The sequence below is a fragment of the Staurois parvus genome, unplaced genomic scaffold (genome assembly GCF_062004578.1).
Source record: "Staurois parvus isolate SC_StPar_1 unplaced genomic scaffold, SC_StPar_1.0 ptg000187l, whole genome shotgun sequence".
NCBI classification, from domain to species: Eukaryota; Metazoa; Chordata; class Amphibia; order Anura; family Ranidae; genus Staurois; species Staurois parvus.
Window position 1 is genome coordinate 8,474,592 of NW_028317983.1, and position 23,281 is coordinate 8,497,872.

Below are 23,281 nucleotides of genomic sequence, written 5' to 3' on the forward strand. Positions count from 1 at the left end.
ATAGTAGCCGAAAAAAAAAGGTTTCAGTAAAAACAGAGCCTACTGTGTGGGGAACGAAGTAGGCGTTGAACCAGGAAGAGAACAACCGCCGGCCGGTGGCTTCTTACAAAGAGTAAAGAAAAAAAATGTAGGGTTCTGTGGGGAAGGGTTTGAGAGGGGAAAATGTAACAATGGGCCCTCGGCGCCAAATATGTAGGGTAAAGTCACGGACAGGGGCGGACTGACAACTCATGGGCCCCCGGGCAATAGGGGATCATGGGGCCCATGTGTCCTTGCCCAAACTCAAAATAGCCTATGAAAAAGGTACCAGGGACATCTCATGGAACCCCCTACTGACCCCGGGCCCTCGGGCAGTGCCCGAGTTTCCAAATGGTCAGTCCGCCCCTGTTTACGGACCGTCTCTGGAAAAACGGCATGTCTTAGAGCATATAGGGATTGCACACGAGGAGGGTGGAAAAAGGGTGCCACAAGGGGGGTAGGGAACCAGCAAAGAAGCACCGCTGCTTGTTGCAAAGGAAAAAATACCATGGTGCAGGTGAAGCAGGTACATAAGTGAAAGTCAAGTGTGCCTAGAAGAGATCAGGTCTGGTATAAGAAATATGTCTATAATGGGTGTTGATAGGGGCCATAGTGAGTAGTACAGGCATACCTGAAAGAGAGGCAAAAGTATAACAATGCAACATATGCAATGCATGTGAAAAACAGTGCAATAACAGGAAAAAATAACATAAGGCCCCACGTCTACATACACTGACCAACTATGCTCCATAGGATCAAAACCTGACAATGTCCATATGCAATTGGGAAAAACTGAGCAGTATATAAGAAAAAGTGGATTGGTTAAGGCCCCTATTGTGGCAGAGGAATCGAGCATCACCTCTCGCATGTCTGAGAAAAGGGAGCAAGGATGCAGGGGATAATTACATGAAAAGTTCAGAAAGGCATGGAAGGCCCCAGGCCACTCTCCCACACAGGATCAGATAATGGTTGCAGGCTGGACGGAGAGGAAAAAAGAAAAAAAATTCTAAAAGGAGTTATCAGGCGGTGGGCGGAGAGAGGTGATGCTCGTTCACAAAGCCAAAATCATGTTAACTTATTAGCTGCAGCAATCCCCTCGGAGCATCTCTCTGTGCCTTACATACAGTATTCCCGCCTCCCAATCCCTCAATCAGGAAAAGCAAAAGACCTCCATTACATTCACATATGTTATTATACTATACGGAATAGGTAGGGATAGCTTCCAGCCGAACAGGATAGGCAGAGTGACACGAAGCCAGAGCAGGATGGGCCGAGTGCGCCCGGGCGTTCCCATGGATGCAGCAGGGTGCCTTCGGATGCGGCGGAATGACGTTCTAGAGTCTCAGGGAAGATAAGGCAGAGGATGATGGTCATCCAGGAAGCTTTCGTGATGTTGAAATGTGGATGAGCTTAAATAGGGATGCGTAGCGGAAACCAGATGGATGCAAAAGGTCCCGTAGTGGGACCAGGACTGCTCCGGTACCAGCTGCGGAGGTAGAGTTTGGGATTGGTTCTCCGAGGCGGGAGGCAGAGCTTACTGCAGCGTGGTTAATACTTTTCCCCGTGGAAGGGAAAGAAGGAGGAGAAAGGCCCATAGAGTATACAAGGGTCAGTGACTGCGAGTGGACCTTCTGGAGTGTTGGTTACATACTGTGCAAGTGTATAGGATATTTAAGAAATGGAAGTCCAGTGAGCATTGTAAGGGAGGTAGAGAGACAGCAAAAACTCTTGGAGCAAGGCAGTAATGAGACGTGAGAATTAATAGTAAGTGTCTGTCACCTGTTGGAGAGTGCGCAGGAGGATCAGGAGTATGGGCGGATGTAGGGTTGCTAGACTTCATGTTGCGGCTTCCTAAGCGCCGGTGAAGCCATCGGGCTGGAGGTGGCTGCGGAGCCCCCTCCAGGGAGTTTCGGAGGAGTTGATGGGACTGAGCGGCGTCTGCGGGGGAGTTGGCTTTGCCAGTCCATTGCACTAGCTTCATGACTCGTGTCTTGAGCAGACGGCAACCTCATGGACCTATACCAGTCAGGCAGGTCGATCAGTGGGATATCCAAGAAAGTGCAGAAGGTGGGCAAATCTTCGGGGACTCTAAGTTGGAGGTGCGCCCGCTGGCTTGTGCACAGAGGCAGAAGGGAAACCGCCATCTGTAAGGAATATTGCGTGAGCAGAGGGTATCCAGTAAGGGGTGCAATTCTCACCTTTGGCGCAAGGTCATACTGGATAAGTCCTGAAATAGATTTATTTCTGCCCCCTCATAAAAGAGATGTCTTCTGTCCCTGGCACTAAGGATATCCTCTGTGAGAGGAAAACTGACAAGGCAGAAGATGATATCTCTGGGTGGGTCTGTGTCTCCCCACCAGGACGGATCGCCCTGTGCACACGCTCAAGGTCAATCGGGGTTGCTGGGGGGCGACCGAGGAGGTCATTAAAAATGGCTACTACCGCCCTAGGAATATCATTTGATTCCACTGATTCTGGTAGGCCGTGGAGTCTAATATTATGTCTGCTTCCACGGTTGACCAGATCATCAATATGCCTGTAAAATTCACGGATAGTAGAAGTGTGTAGCGCTGACTGTTGCTGTATATCAGCTATGGCGGACGTATTATGTCTGGAAGAGAACTCCACCTGATCCAATCTTGAGCCCAATGACTGGATATCTTCACGTAAGTCATTCAGGGCGGTAGTGAAAGTGACCTTTATGTCCGCGGCCACAGTGTGAAGATCCCTTAGTGATAGGGATTGAGTAGCGGAGGAGAGATCATGCTGGGGAACTGTGTCTGGTGCTGAGTGCGTGGCAGAGCAGAGAGAGCTGGCCATGTCTGCGGCTGCAGGGGGAGCGGAGGAGGGGGATAGAGAGGGAGAGGGAGAAGGCTGCGGCCCTTCCTTCTGTTGGGAGCGGAAGAGCTCCTTTATATGTCTTCCCTGGTGATTTGGTCCCCGTGGGGACCATGACTGGGCATCGGAGGTCATCCGGTCTGATTTCCCCATAGCTGGGAGAGCCTGTCTCACCCGTCCCCGCAGTGCAAGGCTAAAGCACGTTCCGGCCGGCGGGAGTTCCGGGACTAAGCGGCCATCACAGCTTGCGGCAAACCACGCCCCCTAAAGTACCTATCTTATCTTCCAGTACTTTTTACAGAGTATATAACTAGAGAATTACAACACTGATGATAAAGTTAAACTGGTTGTGAAGGCTGAAGGATTTGTACCTTTATGCATTCTATGCTTGAAGGTAAAAAGCCTTCTGTGTGTTGCTCCCCCCTCAGCCCCCCCCCCCCAATACTCACCTGAGCCCCCTCTTGATCCAGCGATGTACACGGGTCCCATGTCTTTCTTCTCATTGACTGAAACACAGCAGCTGGAGCCATTGGCTCCCATTGCTGTCAATCACAGCCAGTGAGCCAATGAGGAGAGAGTGGGGGTGGGACCAAGTCGCAGCTCTATGTATCTTATGAATGCACAGAGTGGGGCTCAGGAGTGAGCACGCACCAGTGCCCCCCTAGCAAAAGGCTTACTATTGGGGGCACTGGTCAAGGGGGAGAAGCCATGAGCACCAGTGGGGGACCTGAGCAGAGGATCCGGGCTGCTCTGTGCAACACCACTGCACAGAGAAGGTAAGTATGACATGTTTGTTATTTAAAAAAAACGAAACAAAGCTTTGATATCACTTGAGATTAAAAAACAAATTCAAATTTATTTTAAGTAAAAATAGACAGACATGATAGAAAATGACTATGATATATACATCTTTGACTAATGCCTTTGGACTGTAGGTCATGTTTGATGCCACCTCCGCTGGGCCATGTGCCATGTTGGGTGCCAACATCATTGGGTAAGACTTGAAGTGCAGCTAGTCCTTGAGGCAAAAGTGACTAGCCCAAGACCAGCCTTGTCTCAGCAACTGGCCAATCAGTAATAATTAGGTCTGTACCCTGGGTACACCCCACCCTGAGAAAATTGTGGCCCATAGACATTTTGAGTATGCATGTAGCCCCCATGTTGTGGGGGATGTCAAAGACTGTATTATGGGGAGGGAAATCTGAAGAGGAAGTTCTGGGCGGGGGAGGCATTGGGGGCATCAGACTGGGAGTGTAAACATCCCTCCGCTCCGCATAGGTGGAGCTTGAGTATGGGGTAGGCATGTAGTTATATCGAGAGGAAAAGGGGAAGTTGGGGTAAAGCAGGAGAGGGAGTATGCTGGGAGGGGCCACCACATTAGGGGGCACATATTGTGAATATAATGTTGGAAGGTTCCAGAAGATGTTTGGGAAGGTTGCGGCGGGATCTATATTTGGGGGTTGGGTTTGTACTGAGGGACCAGCCTCTGCATCTGATCTGACCACAGTATTTCCGTTTGAAAGATGGGGGTGGTGAAAGTTTAACAATCTGTAGGGCTGTCCATGCAGGATATAAGGAGCCAGGTCAGGAGGGTAGGCTTCTTGCCGGGTGCCACTCGTATGCTGCAGCTTCATGGCATCCTCAGGAATTCGGCTCACATCCACCGTCCAGTAGTTGCCCTTAGCCTGCGGCTTTAGTGGATCTTTTAGGACCTGCAAAGAGTGAGAAGACATTAGAGGCGTAGGCCGGCACAGCAAATTCACACAAATCTATTACGGGTCAGGGTAACCGATCCTTACGGCCTATTTATAATACAGACAAATAATTTCCCCGGATCTGGCCCTATTATCATAAATGGTTATATTTTACATGGATAATATATGTACAAAATTAAAAATGTTTGCTTTATATAGAGTGAGAAACGGTAGGATCCCCTATCAGGTGTGCTAAGATTTTAGCTGGAGTTCTTTTTTTATCAAAATTGTGTATAAGTCTAAGTATACATGAATATACAAAATACAAAAATCAACCTATTGGAGTGTTGTCTCTGCCCCTCCTGTGATGTTCTGACAATTTGCAAATTGGTAATTACTTTTATTTTTTAAACTTGGAAAGGTAACTTTCTTGGAGGATCTTTTAATTTAGGGAGTACATTCATTAAATTAGAATTGGCCTTTTTACACAAATTTGCAATTGTTTTCTGTTTGTTTGATTTATTATTTTATAATATTTTAGACTTTTAAACATGGGAGGTGTATTAATAATAACCAAATTAACACGGAACGGGTAACTATGACTAAATAGTTTTTTTTTTTTTTTAATGGTTGAACTGGATGGACTTTTGTCTTTTTTCAACAAGACTATGTAACTATGTACATAATAATTGATTAATAATTCTTATTTAACTACCTGCCGACCGCAGATAGCCGAATGACGGCTGCACTGCGGCCGGCCAGTTCTGGGTGGACGTCATATGACGTCCCCCCAGAACGCTCTCTCCTGCCAGGGGGCGCGCACCCGGCGATCTCCGTGATCGCTGTGTCCTACGGACACAGCTGATCACGAGATGTAGTAAAAGGCCGATCATACCGGCCTTTTACCACGTGATCAGCGGTGTCCAATGACACGCTGATCACAGGGAAATGCAAGTGCCGGTTCTCGGCTGCACTTTCCTCACGCTGTCAGATCGTGAGGAAAGTACTGCCGAGAACCGGCAGTTGTCAGAGCGGGGATCGGCACCGACCATCAGGGCACTGATGATCAGTGCCCTGATGATCGGTGCCCAGCAGTGAGACCCGCAGGTTCCGCCCAGCAGTGCGCCCACTAGCTCCGCCCACCCGTGCCCAGCAGTGCCCCCATCTGTGCCCAGCAGTGCACCCACCTGTGCCACTCTGCAGTGCCACCTACCTGTGCCCAGAAGTGCCACCTACCTGTGCCCAGCAGTGCCACCCACCTGTGCCCACCCTCCTGTGCCCACCTGTGCCCACCCACCAGTGCAGCCCAGCAGTGCTGCCAGTCAGTGCCACCAGTCAGTGCCCAGGGATTGTGCCAGTCAGTGCCGCCAGTCAGTGCCCAGCAGTGATGCCAGTCAGTGCCGTCTATCAGTACCCATAATCAGTGTCACCTATCAGTGCCGCCTATCAGTGCTGCATATCAGTGCCGCCTATCCGTGACCCCTAATTAGTGCTGTCTATCAGTGCCGCCTATCCGTGCCACCTCATTAGTACTGCCTATCAGTGCCCTTTAGTGCTGCCTATCAGTGCCCATCAGTGCCGCCTATCAGTGCCCATCAGTGCTGCCTCATCAATGCACATCAGTGAAGGAGAAAAAATACCTGTTTGAAAAATTTTATAAAAGAAACAAATAAACTTTTTTTTTTTTTTAATTTTTTGCACTTTTTTTTTTATAGCGCAAAAAGTAAAGCGCCCAGTGGCGATTAAATACCACCAAAAGAAAGCTCTATTTGTGAGAAAAAAATGATCAAAATTTCATATGGGTACAATGTTGCATGACCGCGCAATTGTCAATCAAAGTGCGGCAGCGCTGAAAGCTGAAAATTGGCCTGGTAAGGAAGGGGGTATAAGTGCCTGGTAGGCAAGGGGTTAATGGGCATTACATATGTATTATTAATGAGAGTTAAATAAGCCATATTACTTATTGGTTTAGGGGTAATGGGGATCAGTTTTGAAGCTACTTTATTTCTCTTGCTTGTAGCAGAAATGTTTTTAAAAAATTTGACACCCCAGTAATAAAATCTCCATTTTAAATCTATGATAGACATACCTTGAATTTACTATCTTATATGTTATAAATAAGGACATGTATTGCAGCTCAATATTTCCCGGAACAATCTGCAATTGGTGAACACAGTGGAGAAAGAACGCGGAGCAGGAGAAAACATCTAGGGAATTATATACCCAGCAATGATAAATATACTGTATCAAGCAAAATGTATATTAAAATACTTTTGTCAGTTTATAAATACGGGGAAATTAATTTTGGAGCTGCTGGCATGGCACAATTGTTACCATTAGGTGCCACATTTCAGATAATATAATCTATTATTAATGGATAGATTCCAAGTGGAGCTCAGCTCCTGAAAATTTACATTTTTTTCAGTAATGCAGCCTTTCTGAACCTTTTCAATGCAGAGGATCCCTTGAGAAAATGCTGTGGTCTCAGGGAACCCTTGCTAATAATTGCTATATATACAACTCATGACACATTGGGGTTTATTTACTAAAGCTGGAGAGTCCAAAATTAGACTCCCTTCTGCATAGAAACCAATCAGCTTCTAACCTCAGCTTGTTCAATGAAGCTTTGGCAATGAAACCTGGAAGCTGATTGGTTTCTATGCAGAAGGGAGTCTGATTTTAGTAAATAAACCCCATTAGGTCAGTCGGAACAATTTTCTCCAAGCTATGGCCCTCCAGCTGTTGAAGTACTACAAGTCCCATCATGCCTCTGCCTCTGGGAGTCTTGCCTGTGGCTGTCAGGGTCTTGCAAGGCCTCATGGGACTCACAGTTCCCATACACCTGGAGGGCCATAGTTTGGAGACCCCCGCTCTATATGCTATCTATGATCATTGGGAAGAATTCCCCCCCTTTACAGATAAATAGATCATTGGTGTCAGAGTGAACTTATCTGAGAGGCAGAAATTGCTCATCGCTCAAGGAACCCCTAGCAACCTCTGGGGGAACCATGGTTGAGGAACCCTGGTGTAATGTGTTGTTTGCTATTATATAAATTAAGGAAAATAACAAAGGCCACATATTAAACTGAATTATATAAAACTGACCATTATTAGGCTATAGTGACTGTGGGGTTGATCTACTAAAGATGGTTCAGCTGGTTGGTGCATCTGTGCATGGCAGCCAATCAGATTCTAACCTCAGCTTGTTCAATTAGGCTTTAGAAATAAAACCTGGAAGCTGATTGGTTTCTATGCAGAAGTGCTGGAGATTCTGAGCGTACCAGCTTTAGTCAATAAACCCCACTGATCCTACTTATTACAAGTTGAAAGGGTAGAAACAAAGGAATGGTGAAAGACAAAGCAACCTAGCAAGTGTGCACCTTTCTATGTTTTGTTTTGGGGTTTTTTTGAGTTTTTGTTTTCCTTTTTTCAAATTGTATAGATCTCTACCTTCGCTGGATGTCTGTTCTGTATTTTTTTTGTACAATAATACTTTCTAAGGTTTACGCGAAACTTTCCTCCTCTAGTTTCAGTCCGTGTCCTTGTGTTCTTGATCTTGCCTTCATATTGAAATTCCTGCCCTCCTGAACCTTATTCACCACCTTCATGGATTTAAAGGTTTCAGTCATGTCCAACCTTTCCATTATTTCCTCCAGGCAGGACATATTAAGTTCCTGAAGTCTCTCCTGATATGCTTGGTCCTTCAGATCTTTCACCATTTTTGTTTCCCATCTCTGGACTCGAACTGTCTTATCTGTATCTTTTTGTAAGTGAGGTCTCCAGAACTGGGTGCAATGGGGGTTGACTTGCTAAAGGCAAACAGGTGGTCACTTTGCAAGGGAATTTTCCTTTAACTTCGTGAATATGGTAAAAATTCACTTTGCAAAAAAAACCCAACCATGTGTAAGAATAATATTTTTTAAAAACTGTATTTTCGCATACACATGATTGAATGATGGAAGTCCAGAGATTCATAGTTACATAGATAGGCTGGCCATACATTATATAATTTTCTGTCCAATTTCTGCCCAATTTTCTTTAGTATTTTTTTCAACTGTGTAGTGCAAGGGCCCACCTACTTGGATACAATTGAAAGTGTTGTTAAGTTTGACCTTCTATTATATTTATTATTTTTGGTAAATCTAAACCAAAAATCTCAAGAAAATTGTAAAATGTATGGCCAGCCTAATATTGTATAGACTTACAATTTCCTTACAATTTCTGCTCAATTTTCTTTAGATTTATCATCAACTATGTGGTGCAAGGGCCTGCCTAATTGGATACAATTGAAAGTGTTTAAGTTTTCTGGTAAATCTAAACCCAAATCCTGAAGAAAATTGTATGATATATGGCCAGCCAAAGGTTGGCCATACATTATACAATTTTCTTGAGAATTTTGCTTCAGACTTACCAAACACTATATAATATGAGGTCAAACCTAAACAACACTTTCAATTGTATCCAATTAAGCAAGCCCTTGCACTACATAGTTGAAGGTAAATATAAAGGAAATTGGGCAGAAATTGAACAGAAAATTGTATAATGTATGGCCAGCCTTAGTCTGGCTGAAAAAGACAAAAGTCCATCCAGTTCACCTCACTCATCACACTTGGAGTATATTATCCTGCAAAGTGAACAGCCTATTTGCCTTTAATAAAGTCAAGTAACTCCGGCCAAAACTGTTTATTGTAAAAGTGGAAAATGAATTTAGTCTGAAGAGGAAGCAGAGTTTTGGATGGAGTGGGATCGGGGTAAAACCTTTTGTCCAGATGTCTTACTGTCTGCCTTCATTAATGGAAGATCTTCCACACTTTGTCCAAAACCTAATATAAAAATGTATAAAAAGTAAAACCTTTTTTAAAAAATTTGGATAGAGTAGAAAATGGTGAAAAGATTTCTTTTCACTTCCTATACTATAGACCAAGGGTCTCCAAACTATGGCCCTCCAGGTGTTGAAGTACTACAAGTTCCATCATGCTTCTGACTCTGGAGGTCTTGCCTGTGGCTGTCAAAGATTTGCAAGGCCTCATGGAACTTGCAGTTCCTCAACACCTGGAGGGTCATAGTCTGGAGACCCCTGATCTAGACAACACAGGACATCTTTCCAAAAGAATGGAAATCTACTCTTAAGCTGGCCATACACTTGTAGAACCTGACCAGAATATTGGGGGTTGTTTACTAAATGTAAAATCTGGTGCAACTCTGCATCATAACCAGTCAGCATCTGGTGCAACTCTGCATCATAACCAGTCAGCATCTGGTGCAACTCTGCTTCGTAACCAATCCGCTTCCAGGTTTTATTGCCTAAGCTTAAGGCTGCATTCACACTTGAGCATTTTGTAGCTTGAAACTCTGAGCTCCAAAGAAGCTCAAACTTTTCAAAAATCAATTGTTCTCTATGGTGCCTGTTCACACCTGATTGAGCAGACAGGCACCATAGAGAACAATTGATTTTTTTAAGTTTGAGCTTTTTTGGAGCTTGGAACTACAAAACACTCAAGTGTGAATGCAGCCTAATTGAACAAGCTGAAGTTAGAAGCCGATTGGCTACCATGCACAGCTGCACCATATTCGGAGTGCTCCAGTTTTAGCAAATATCCCCCCCCCCCCATGTGTCCATTTCTGGAGACCTCACTTACAAAAAGATATTGATAAGATAGAACCAGTCCAGAGATGGGTAAAACAAATTGTGAAAGGTCTGGGAGATAAAACATATCAAGAGCAGCTTCAGAAACTTAATATGTACAGTCTGTCTGGAGGAAAGAAGGGAAAGGGGAGACATGATTGAAACCTTTAAACACATGAAAGGGGTGAATAAGGCTCAGGAGGGCAGGATTTTCATTATGAAGCCAAGATCAAGAACACGGGACATGACCTTCAACTGGAGGAGGAAAGTTCAAAACTAACCTTAGAAAGTATTATTTTACTGAAAGGGTAGTTGATGTTTGAAAGAAACTCCCAAAAGAGACAGTGAGCAAGTCAACAGTAAATGGCTTAAAAACATGCTTGGGGCAAAAACAAAACAACCCCCCCCTCCCAAAAAACAAACAAAAAAAAACTGGTCAGACCTGATGGACCACTCAGTCCTTTTCTGCCCTCACTTTTCTAGGTAGTGAGTTCCTCTAAAGTAAATGGCTTCAAACATGCTTGGGACAAGCATAGATCTATACTCAGACAAAGAAAGTTAAAAAAAAAAAAGAAAGAAAGAAAGAAGAGGGAAAAAAATACACAACACAAATAAAAAAACAAGTTTAAATAAAAACAAAAAAAACAGGCAGACTCAATGGACCGCTCAGACTTATTTCTGCTGTCATTTTTCTATGTTTCTATGTAGAACCTAATTCGAAAATGTTTGTGTTCTGAATGTTTTTTAGGCTGACCATAAATGAATAGAATTCTGAACAAAAATTTTTAGGCAACTTTTTTATTACTATTATTATTATAATACAGGATTTATATAGCGCCAACAGTTTGCTCAGCACTTTACAATAGAAGGGAGACAATACAATTACAATACATTTCAGTACAGAAGGAATAGGAAGGCTAGGAATAGGAACTTTGTACGAAAATTCTCAGAAAATGTGTTTGTCATTTGAAAGATTTAGTTTGCTTGATTTTATTTTTTTTTCAAATTCTATTTTTACTTAAAACAACGGAACAGCAGAAGACACGTATCATGTATCCATATAAACATACACAAAATACAGAAGAACGGTATCAAAAGCGATACAAGCATGTATAAATTCCAAAGTAGTACAGGGAAAATGCAATCCCAAGGCAGTGTACAGGGCAACTCAGTGCACACACAAATGTCAAAACCCCCCTGTAGTTTAACCCCCCTGGCGGTATTCCCGAGTGTAGCTCGGGGTAAAATTTCAGTACCAAAAGCGGTAACGCCGAGCTACACTCGGGCTTACCATGCGGCGCTGCATAGGGATTCCCTGCAGAGCTTACCTTGTCCTACGCTCCCACAATGTGTCCCCTGCAGCGTCCCCAGCCATCTCCTCCTGCCGATGCCGGCATCCGGCTTCTGTGTTCCGGTCCCTGTGACGTCGGGAAGTACGGGTGCCGGAACCCGCGGGAAATTTGAAAATTTAAAAAAAAGTCATTTTTTTCCAAACAAATTTTACATAGTAAAACATTGCTGTTTCAACCCATTTCACATACATTTTGTCCCGAGTGCTTTGTCCTGTGCCCTGCCTGTATTTTGTCTGTTCTTTCCGCCTGTAAACTTAGAAAAGTCCATGGCGTCCAAAAAGCGTCCCTTTAGGTCAAAAGCAGGTTTAGATCAGCTAGAGAACAGTGATAGTAAATCAGAACCACTTGCAGAATTGAGTGATAATGATTTGTGGGGGAAATTCGTCATCAGACACTGAAAACGATTTTGCGACTTTGCTCAGCGATGTGCGAACTTGGCGCTCTATTTCAAATATCAGTGTTTTTGGTTTGATTATATTATTGAATTAAATGTATTATTATTATATTATTATTTTTTATGATTATTTATTAAATTATAATTTATGATTTCGTGTTTCAAATTTTATCCTACCCGGGATGTTTAATAGACTCTTGTTCGGACAGATTTCAGTGAGTTATTCCTACAAATTACAGCCTGCAATAAAAAAACTACATATTTCCATGCAAAATAATGGTACCGCTTTCAACACCAAAAATCTGAAATCATCATACCGCTAGGGGGGTTAAACAAAAAGAGAGACAAAGAGATAGGAAAGAGCAATAAGTCAGAAAGCACAGGAGAGAAAGAGGAGGAGAGAGAAAGTGAAAGAGAGAAAAAAAAGGCTGGAGCAAATTAGTCTGCTTGATTTTAACCCCTCGCCCTTCAGAGGATCCCCCCCCCCCTTCCTGACCAGGCCATTTTTTGCAATACAGCGCTGCGTTACTTTAACTGACAATTGCACGGTCATGCAATGCTGCAACCACATGAAATGTATTTCTTTTTTTTCCCACACAAATGAAGCTTTCTTTTGGGGGTATTTGTTGGGCTCTGCGGGTTTTATTTTTTTGCACTGTAATCAAAAAAAGACTGACAATTTTAAGAAAAAAACAATATTTTTTACTTTTTGCTATTAAACATGTCCAGTAGAAATTTTTTTAAAAAAAATCACATTTCGTCATAAATTTCGTCATAAATTTCGGCCAAAATGTATTCTGCGACATGCCTTTGCTAAAAAAAAAAATCCCAATACGTGTAAATTAATTGGTTTACATGAAAGTTATAGCATTTACAATGGCGGTATGGATACTGATATTTATTTTTTTTCTTCTAGTAATAGCGGGACTGCAACAGGCATTCCGACACTGGGGGGGACTGACTAACTGCCACTGACATCCCCAGTAACACCAATACAGTGATCAGTGTTAATAAAAAGCACTGACACTGTACTAATAGCACTGGGCAGGAAGGGGTTAACATCTGGGGCGATCAAAGGGTTAACTGTGCACCTTGTGTGTGCGCTTGTGTCAGCACATTGCTTTGTATGGCTCTGCTCTTGCAATACAAAGCAGTGTGCAGGAGCTGACAGGGGAGAGATCTATATTTTTTGCATACAGACCTCTCCCATCAGCGATACTTGGTGATCTCTGGGTGATGGTGGGGGAATCACCGGCCTGGACTCGGTGGTCAACAGCTAAGGCCTGCAATGGTGGTGTGGTTAAGGCGTGCGTGCCCCCTACCCGGAATTGCAAATTCACGTAAGTCCTCAACCAGGCAGATCCATAGAGAGGGAGAAAAGCAGTTATGAGTTATCCCATCAACAACATTTATTACGTCCTGCCAGTATTGCATGACAGCCAGGCAGGACTAGAAGACATGTGTGAGAATCCCCCAGTGAGTAGTTGTAGAGCACCCCGGCCAAGAGATTGAGGAAAGCCTCACGTGGAGCGTGTATAAGGTGTCATCAGCTCTAAGTATCTTTTTAAATGCAATAAGTTTATCCTTTATGGAGACTAAATGCATGGAAGGAAGGTCCCACATCTCCCTCCTATCATCAGTGTCTAGGTCTAGAATGTCCATCAGCCACTTTTGCATGATTGAGGACAGGTAAGGAATGGCTAGCAGGGTGAGATGGCTGTAGATAGTCCAGGTGGGTTTCTCAAAGCATGTCGTCCTAAGTGTTCAAGATCGGATGGGATTTGTGTGGAAACTGAGAGCCAAGAGCGTGGGGCAACTACAGGAATCAAGAGACATGAAGCTGGGAGGTTAAAATGTGAGGAGAGGTTAAAAAAGAATAAAAGGGTTTGGTTTTTGACAATATGTGACAAGGTTTTAATTTTACACTTGTAGGTTTGTTTGTCCGATTTTCTCATCATATATACTAGGCGTTAGGAATTTGTTTGTTCAAGAAACATTTCCATCCTACTCCTTCGAATTTTCTCATCACTGCGGTCAAAAATGAACAGCAATTTGTCCGCACTAATGATTAGAAAAACAAATGACCTTTAGAACCTTCTTTTCCCAAGAATTGTCATTTAAATTCTACCCATCTATGGCTAGATTTAGTGGAGTGAATCAACATTTGTTTTGACTGCAGTGACTACAAAATTGAAAGGAGCAGGATAGAAAATGTTTAAAATAAAACAAAAACTAATCTCTAACAGTGTATGTGATTTTTTTGTTCAGGAAAATGTATTCATTCCAAAATCAACTGTTAAAAGCAAAAGAAATTTTGAAGTATCTTTGTATGAACATTTGTTTGTTACATTCAATATGTTGAAGAATGCCATTCAAACATTAGTTTGAAAATCTACTAGAGTACGGCCAGCTTTAGACAGTTGTCATTAGAACAGCTTGTCCCATTGGATGATGATTTCCCCTCTGTACCTCTCCAGGTGACAATTTAACATTTTGGATTTTTTTTACCTTCATTCTTGTTTAGAAAGTATTATGACCACATATCTAAAATGAAAATATATAAAAAGAAAAAAAAAATCTTTATTTTGTATTGCAAAAAAGATCATCTTCAATTAAAATCACTTAAGCTTTAAAGAGTTGCATTTAAAACAACCCTTTTTGAAAGCCATGGTAGGCCACAGGTATAGAATATTGTATCAAAAATCTTTTTGAAATAAGGATGTCCCTGGACAGTCACAAGCAGAGAAGTATGATAGAAAAAAAAAAACTTCCTTAGAGAATTTTCGAAAAGCATTGAACAGTTCCTAATTGTAATATCAAAAGATGTAAGGATACCGTTAATGGAGTTTCGGTGTTATATTTCACACCACATGGTAAGATAATAGTCCACATCCCTTAGATGTAGTATCTCTAAAGCAGTGGTTCTCAACCTTTCTAACGCCGCGACCCCTTAATACAGTTCCTCATGTTGTGGTGACCCCCAACCATAAAATAATTTTCGTTGCTACTTCATAACTGTAATTTTGCAGTAGGAGGAATAGTGCCACGTCATTGGTGTCAGTGGGAGGAATAGTGCCCCATCATTGGTATCAGTGGGAGGAATAGTGCCCCATCATTGGTATCAGTGGGAGGAATAGTGCCCCGTCATTGGTGTCAGTGGGAGGAATAGTGCCCCCTTCATTGGTGTCAGTGGGAGGAATAGTGCCCCCTTCATTGGTGTCAGTGGGAGGAATAGTGCCCCCTTCATTGGTGTCAGTGGGAGGAATAGTGCCCCGTCATTGGTGTCAGTGGGAGGAATAGTGCCCCGTCATTGGTGTCAGTGGGAGGAATAGTGCCCCGTCATTGGTGTCAGTGGGAGAAATAGTGCCCCGTCATTGGTATCAGTGGGAGGAATAGTGCCCCGTCATTGGTATCAGTGGTAGGAATAGTGCCCCGTCATTGGTGTCAGTGGGAGGAATAGTGCCTCGTCATTGGTGTCAGTGGGAGGAATAGTGCCCCATCATTGGTATCAGTGGGAGGAATAGTGTCCCATCATTGGTGTCAGTGGGAGGAATAGTGCCCCATCATTGGTATCAGTGGGAGGAATAGTGCCCCATCATTGGTATCAGTGGGAGGAATAGTGCCCCATCATTGGTATCAGTGGGAGGAATAGTGCCCCATCATTGGTGTCAGTGGGAGGAATAGTACCCCATCATTGGTGTAAGTGGGAGGAATAGTGCCCCGTCATTGGTGTCAGTGGGAGAAATAGTGCCCCGTCATTGGTATCAGTGGGAGGAATAGTGCCCCGTCATTGGTATCAGTGGTAGGAATAGTGCCCCGTCATTGGTGTCAGTGGGAGGAATAGTGCCTCGTCATTGGTGTCAGTGGGAGGAATAGTGCCCCATCATTGGTATCAGTGGGAGGAATAGTGTCCCATCATTGGTGTCAGTGGGAGGAATAGTGCCCCATCATTGGTATCAGTGGGAGGAATAGTGCCCCATCATTGGTATCAGTGGGAGGAATAGTGCCCCATCATTGGTATCAGTGGGAGGAATAGTGCCCCATCATTGGTGTCAGTGGGAGGAATAGTACCCCATCATTGGTGTAAGTGGGAGGAATAGTGCCCCGTCATTGGTATCAGTGGGGGGGAATAGTGTCCCGTCATTGGTGTCAGTGGGAGGAATAGTGCCCCGTCATTGGTGTAAGTAGGAGGAATAGTGCCCCGTCATCGGTATCAGTGGGGGGAATAGTGCCCCGTCATCGGTGTCAGTGGGAGGAATAGTGCCCCGTCATCAGTGTCAGTGGGAGGAATAGTGCCCCATCATCGGTGTCAGTGGGAGGAATAGTGCCCCATCATCGGTGTCAGTGGGAGGAATAGTGCCTCATCATCGGTATCAGTGGGAGGAATAGTGCCCCATCATCGGTATCAGTGGGAGGAATAGTGCCCCATCATAGGTGTCAGTGGGAGGAGGAATAGTGCCCCATCATAGGTGTCAGTGGGGGGAGGAATAGTGCCCCATCATAGGTGTCAGTGGGGGGAGGAATAGTGCCCCATCATAGGTGTAAGTGGGGGGAGGAATAGTGCCCCATCATAGGTGTCAGTGGGGGGAGGAATAGTGCCCCATAATAGGTGTCAGTGGGGGGAGGAATACTGCCCCATCCTTGGTGTCAGTGGGGGGAGGAATACTACCCCATCCTTGGTGTCAGTGGGGGGAGGAATACTGCCCCATCCTTGGTGTCAGTGGGGGGAGGAATACTGCCCCATCCTTGGTGTCAGTGGGGAGAGGAATACTGCCCCATCCTTGGTGTCAGTGGGGGGAGGAATAGTGCCCCATCCTTGGTGTCAGTGAAGGGAGGAATAGTGCCCCATCCTTGGTGTCAGTGGGGGGAGGAATAGTGCCCCATCCTTGGTGTCAGTGGGGGGAGGAATCGTGCCCCATCGTTGGTGTCATTTGGGGGAGGAATCGTGCCTCATCGTTGGTGTCAGTGGGGGGAGGAATAGTGCCCCATCCTTGGTGTCAGTGGGGGGAGGAATCGTGCCCCATCGTTGGTGTCATTTGGGGGAGGAATCGTGCCTCATCGTTGGTGTCATTTGGGGGAGGAATCGTGCCTCATCGTTGGTGTCAGTGGGGGGAGGAATAGTGCCCCATCGTTGGTGTCAGTGGGGGGAGGAATAGTGCCCCATCGTTGGTGTCAGTGGGCGGAATAGTGTCCCATCGTTGGTGTCAGTGGGAGGAATAGTGTCCCATCGTTGGTGTCAGTGGGAGGAATAGTGCCCCATCATTGGTATTAGTGACACCAATGATGGGGCACTATTCCCACTGACACCAATGATACTTACCTTGCAGACCCCTGCTCCAGCCTGGGCTCGCTCGCTCCCTCCCTCTCCCATGGTACCGACACTTACCTGTCAGATGTCTTCCTTCTCCGGCCGCTCTCCTCCTCTTCACTCGCTCGATCTTCGCGGTGCCGCTCGGCTCCTCTTCTCCAAGCTCCACCTCCTTGCCGGTGATTGGCCGCCTGTGTGCCTCTCCTGAGCTACAGTGCCGGTGGCCAATCACAGGCGAGGATTGATCTCGAGGTGTGTCCAGATGACAGGGGCTGCATGTCATCCCGCCCACACCTGGAGGTGGCGGCGGCGGCGAGGAGCGGTGTCTCGGTTCCTAAGACCATCGGAAATATGTGTTTTCCGATGGTCTTAGGCGACCCCTGTGGAAGCGTCGTTCGACCCCCAAAGAGGTCGCGACCCCCAGGTTGAGAACCGCTGCTCTAAAGGATTCTGTCTTGTCTTAGGAGAGTTTTCCTAACCTCTTCATTTTTCATATGGAGGCTAGAATGCAAAAAAAACCAGACAATCATTCGTCCAATTTTCTCATTGTGTGTTCGGGGCTTTGGAGGTGCTGGGGTCTACAGGGAACAACAGGTTTTTTTTTTGTTTTTTTTTTTAAGTCCGCAAACGTGCAAACTACAACGAAAAACCCGTAAGCGATCACAAAAAATGTGCAAGTGCGAACACCACACGAAAAAGTGCACTTAGGGGTGTGTTTGTCCTACCCCCGGAGGAGTTGGACCGTTACCCTGATCCCCCGGGGCACGAAGCTCCTGACGGACAAGGTTCCCATTTGGTCCTCCTAGCCAAAAGGCCTGGTGGACCACCGTTCCTTATGTCCAGCCGAAGCCGGACATCCAGTACTAGGCCAGGGGGCTCTCCCGGAGAGAAAACCCCCTAGGGATCAGGGGAGGAAGGAACCAAAAGGCCCCACATCCTCCCCCTAGACTTCAGGATAGGCCCGAGGACCCACACCCTCCATCCGTGAAAACACACACATAAGCGAAAGAAAAAAGTGACAAACGTGGGAGGTGAAATAAATTAAATAAATAGAAAATAAAAAAGTGGTACCGTGCCAAATTGTGCACAGACCAGGCCCTGAGGCCTGTAGCAAAAATTGCCCTGGTCCTAGCCAAAAGGCCTGGTCCTTAGGGCGCTGTGCAAAAAGAGTGTAAAAACAGTGACCATGTGCCAACTTCACACTGTGGGGTCCCACACCCAGGTGTTACTAATGGCACCCCTGAGAGCGTCTTCCTCAGGGGGCACTGAGTTTGCGGACTTTCTGCAACAGGTTTTTTTTTTTTTTTTTTTAAGTCCGCAAACGTGCAAACTACAACGAAAAAACCCGTAAGTGATCACAAAAAATGTGCAAGTGCGAACACCACACGAAAAAGTGCACTTAGGGGTGTGTTTGTCCTACCCCCGAAAGGGTTGGACCGTTCACCTTATCCCCCGGGGCACGAAGCTCCTGACGGGGACAAGGTTCCCATTTGGTCCTCCTGGCCAAAAGGCCTGGTGGACCACCGTTCCTTATATCCAGCCGAAGCCGGACATCCAGTACTAGGCAAGGGGGTTCTCCCGAAGAGAAAACCCCCTAGGGATCAGGGGAGGAAGGAACCAAAAGGCCACACATCCTCCCCCTAGACTTCAGGATAGGCCCGAGGACCCACACCCTCCATCCGTGAAAAACACACACATAAGCGAAAGAAAAAAGTGACAAACGTGGGAGGTGAAATAAATTAAATAAATAGAAAATAAAAAAGTGGTACCGTGCCAAATCGTGCACAGACCAGGCCCTGAGGCCCATAGCAAAAATTGCCCTGGACTTGGCCAAAAGGCCTGGTCCTTAGGGCGCTGTGCAAAAAGAAGTGAAAAACAGTGGCCATGTGTCATCTTCACACCGTGGGGTCCCACACCCAAGTGTTACTAGTGACACTCCTGAGAGCGTCTTCCCCAGGGGGCACTGAGTTTGCGGACTTTTTGCGTCCCCAGCCCCTGGCCAGACCAAGGTAGATCCGTCCGAATCAGGAGGTACTGGGTCTTTCCAGCTTTCCCAGAGGAATTACTCCCAAGGCCCCAGAACGAATCATGGCGCTCCCTGGTTTCTGTCCCTCCGGTCCAGCCTTCCGGACCCCCATCATACCAGTGAGGGTACTATACAACAGCCATCCCCGCAAAGCTAGAATGGCCGGGAGCACCCCCACTGGACACTGATAAGAACAGATACTACACTTGATCTTAGCCAAAAGGCCGAGAAGCATCCAATCAGGCAAGCCCCTTGCACTACATGGTTGTTAGTAGATCTAAAGGAGATCCATTACATCTCAACACATTTGTATCTGATTGTAGGAAGTATTCTCAGTTTACCATTTACACAAGAACATGGAATATTTATGGCTAATTTGACAATTCTGACACCATTCCTGTGATCAGTTCCATTACTTTTATGAAAGTGACTTTCCATAATGTGCCTTGAGGAGTCTCACTTCTCAGCCTGAATCTTGATCACAGTAAATAGTACATGTCAGAAGTCTAAAGTAATTCATAAAAACCCCAATGTTCTCCTGATGTATCCCATCAGGGGGGAAACACACACTCCTCCCCCTCCATGAATGATCTCCACTCCCTGTGTGCCTCCAACCTTCATTTATAACTCAACAACCCCAACCATGGTGAGGGAGGCCTGGAGCCTTGTTCATAAACAGTGCCTGTTATGCAGATTGCCATGTATCTCAATGTGTGCAACCATCACAACATCCCATTGTCAGGAGAGGAGATCCCATGAATTCAAAATACAAATAATTCACCCGCAGGAATTATTATAAAGGTGGAAATTGACTGATGGACATAAGAATTCTATGCTGAGCCCCCCAGAAAGGAGTTATTATCTCTAGATGAACATAGAAGGCCCATAAGTTAGTATGGAATTCAGGCTAGATCAGTCCCCACCCCACCTGAACAAGACAAACCATCCTCTCCCCTTCCACTCCCCCTTACTCCCCTCCCCCCCTTTTTTTTTCTTCTTTCCTCTCCCACTAGGTATACCTCTACTAAATGTGTACAATCATCACAACATCTCATTGTCAGGAAAGTAGATCCCAGGTATTCAAAATACAAATAATACACCTGCAGGAATCTTTATAAATGTGGAAATTGATGTTTTATTTCATTATTTATTCATTCATTTTTTATTATTTTATGACAAATCTCATGAATTTAAAATGTGCTTTCCCCTTATAGATTGTGAGCAATATAGACTTCAATGTGTGAAGACAACTCGGTAGTATATATACCATACAGGAGAATAATAGTTCATCTCACCGCTAACCAATAGAAAGGTCAGGAAATCGTTACTAAGCTATCAATGTCCAAATCATATAAAGGGATCTCTGAACTTTTCAGTACGAGGGCCAATATCTGCGGGCTAAAAAAATATATGAGTTACAAGAGAATGGATCCATTTTCCTTTGAGTTTTTTTTGTAATTGGCACAATATGATTCACAACAGAGAAAGAACTTCACTAAAGCAAAGCAAAGACATTTCAACTAAACCTGAGCCATTAATAAAGGTCAAACAAAAATACACCCATTCTGCACTATTCTCATCAAAGTCCCCTTTGTATCAGGGTCCCCATAAGAGTTTCTTTTACACCAGAGTCCCAATCATTTTCCTGCAAAATGTCTTGATAAACTCTGGAATTCATTTTCTCATCAATGACAATGGTCTTTAGCTGACACTCTGGGATTCTTCTTTACCTCATGCAGCATTCTGCGCTGTGCTCTTGCAGTCATTTTTACAGGACGACCACGCCTAGGGAGAGTAGCAACAGTGCTAAACTTTCTCCATTTGTAGAGTCTGTCTTACCGTGGACACATGAACATCAAGGCTTTAGGAGATACTTTTGTAACCCTTTCCAGGCTTCATGCAAGTCAACAATTCTTGATCGTAGGTCTTCTGAGAGCTCTTTTCTGCGAGGCATGGTTCACATCAGACATTGCTTCTTGAAACCAGTAAACCCAAAACAGGTGTGTGTTTTTTAAGGGCAGGACAGCTGTCAGCAACACATCCAATATCATCACACTGATTGGAGTCAAGGTTGGCCCACTCCTGTCTCCAATTAGCTCTGGGAGAAGTCATTAAGCTAGGGCCTCACATACTTTTTCCTCCCTGCACTGTGAATGTTTACATATTATGTGCAATTAAACCATGCCAACATCTAATGTTTGTGTAGTATTATGTTCAGCAGACTGTGTTCTTCTATTTTTGTGACTTAGATGACGTTCAGAGCACATTTTATGCCCAATTCATGCAAAACTCCATGTAATCCCAAGGGGTTCACATACTTTTTCTTGCAACTGTACATCAGGGACCTCATCAGAATCCCATCTCACTTCAGGGTCCCTATCAGAGTCCCATCTTACATCAGGGTCCCCATCAGAGTTTTCCCTTACATCAGGGTTCCCATCAGAGCCCCTTCTTACATCACATTTCCCATCAGAGTCCCCCTTACATCAGGGTCTTCATCAGAGTCCCCTCTCACTTTAGGGTTCCCATCAGAGCCCCCTTACATCAAATGTCCCATCAAAGCCCCCTCTTACATCAAATTTCCCATCAGAGTCCCCCCTTACATCAGGGTCCCCATCAGAGCCCCATTATATCAAAGTCCCTATTAGAGCCCCCATCAGATTCCCTCTTAGTCCCCATCAGTGTCCCCTCTTACATCAAAGTCCCCTCTTACATTAGGGCCCCCATCATAGCCACTCTTACATCAGAGCGTCCATCAGAATGGCCCCTCACAGAGCAGTCCCCCCTTACATCAGGGACCCCATCAGAGCAGAGACTGTGCACATCAGCTGTGGGTCAGATAACATCTTGTAGCCAGCAGCATGTGGCCCGCGGGCTGTGGTTTGGAGACCCCTGATATAAAGTAATACCGTGAAGTACATTTTATATCGCTGCAGAATACACTATGTATCCACTACATTAACTTCAATATATAATTAGTAACAATAACCCCAAGAAATAATGTATTATATATGTACAAATAAACTCAAAATTAAGCATAAAATTGCCAACCTATAAAAATTGTGTTTAATTTGCAGAAAATGTAGAAAACTGTTGTAATTCCTACACCGTTCACCTGATTTGAAATTAAAGCTGCCAGTGTGCATTTAAAGCACATCTTGTTTGTTTCATTTCAAATCCATTGTGGTGGTGTATAGAGCCAAAAATGTTAGAATTGTGTCGATGTCCCAATATTTATTGACCTGACTGTATGTAACATATCTGGAAAGAATTACCTTCCCAGAAGTGTGTGTATTCATGTACAACTCGTGATTGTCAAGGGAAGTCTGGAGCTTCAGCTAGTCACCAAACTAAAGAGATCAGATTTCTCCAGATATCACAGATTATATGAGGTGACTCTATAACCCGGCCTTGTATATTTGATAGCTCTGGAGACTCGTCTCTGTCATCTCACTAATGAGATTGCTTAATGCAATATCCTTCTTCTGGCAGTCTCAACAATGACTTATCTTTTTCTGGGGTGAAGGTAAAAAATTGTATCTCTAGATATGAAACCACCAATGACTGGTGTGTCTCACACTTTGAATGGGAGTGGTAAGCTTGCAAGCTATATACTTGGAGACCTGGTTACCAGTCCATGCACTTGAACAAGATTTCCGTACGATGATGTACTTTTAATGTATTTTAGGCTTGTTATTTACCCGTGTAAGTCTTCATTGTGTCTCTCAAAAGCCCCAAGACTGTTCCTGGGCACCGCCATCTTGTGATGTCAGCAGCTCCAGCAGACCCAGAGCTGTCACTCTAGTGACACTCTATAGCAGCCTTTCTCAACATTTCCAACACAGGGGAACCATTGAAAAAAAAACTTTCCAGTATCAGGGAACCCCTGGTAAAAATGAATGTATGTACAATTCATGATACATTAGTGTGATGGTCAGTGAGAAGAATGCTTCTCAAGCCAGCCATACATGGAAAGAAATTTAGCCGGTTCAGCAGAGACCAGCCGAATTTCAATCCATGTATTC

The 23,281-nt window shown here is 44.7% G+C and overlaps 1 long non-coding RNA gene and 1 pseudogene across 3 annotated transcripts in view; both read right to left on the bottom strand.

Moving 5' to 3' along the window:
- LOC149462064 (uncharacterized) overlaps positions 1 to 23,281 on the bottom strand; it is a 443,072-nt gene that overhangs the window by 200,933 nt on the left and 218,858 nt on the right. The window lies entirely within an intron of this gene.
- LOC149462065 (U2 spliceosomal RNA) lies at positions 19,377 to 19,492 on the bottom strand (annotated as a pseudogene).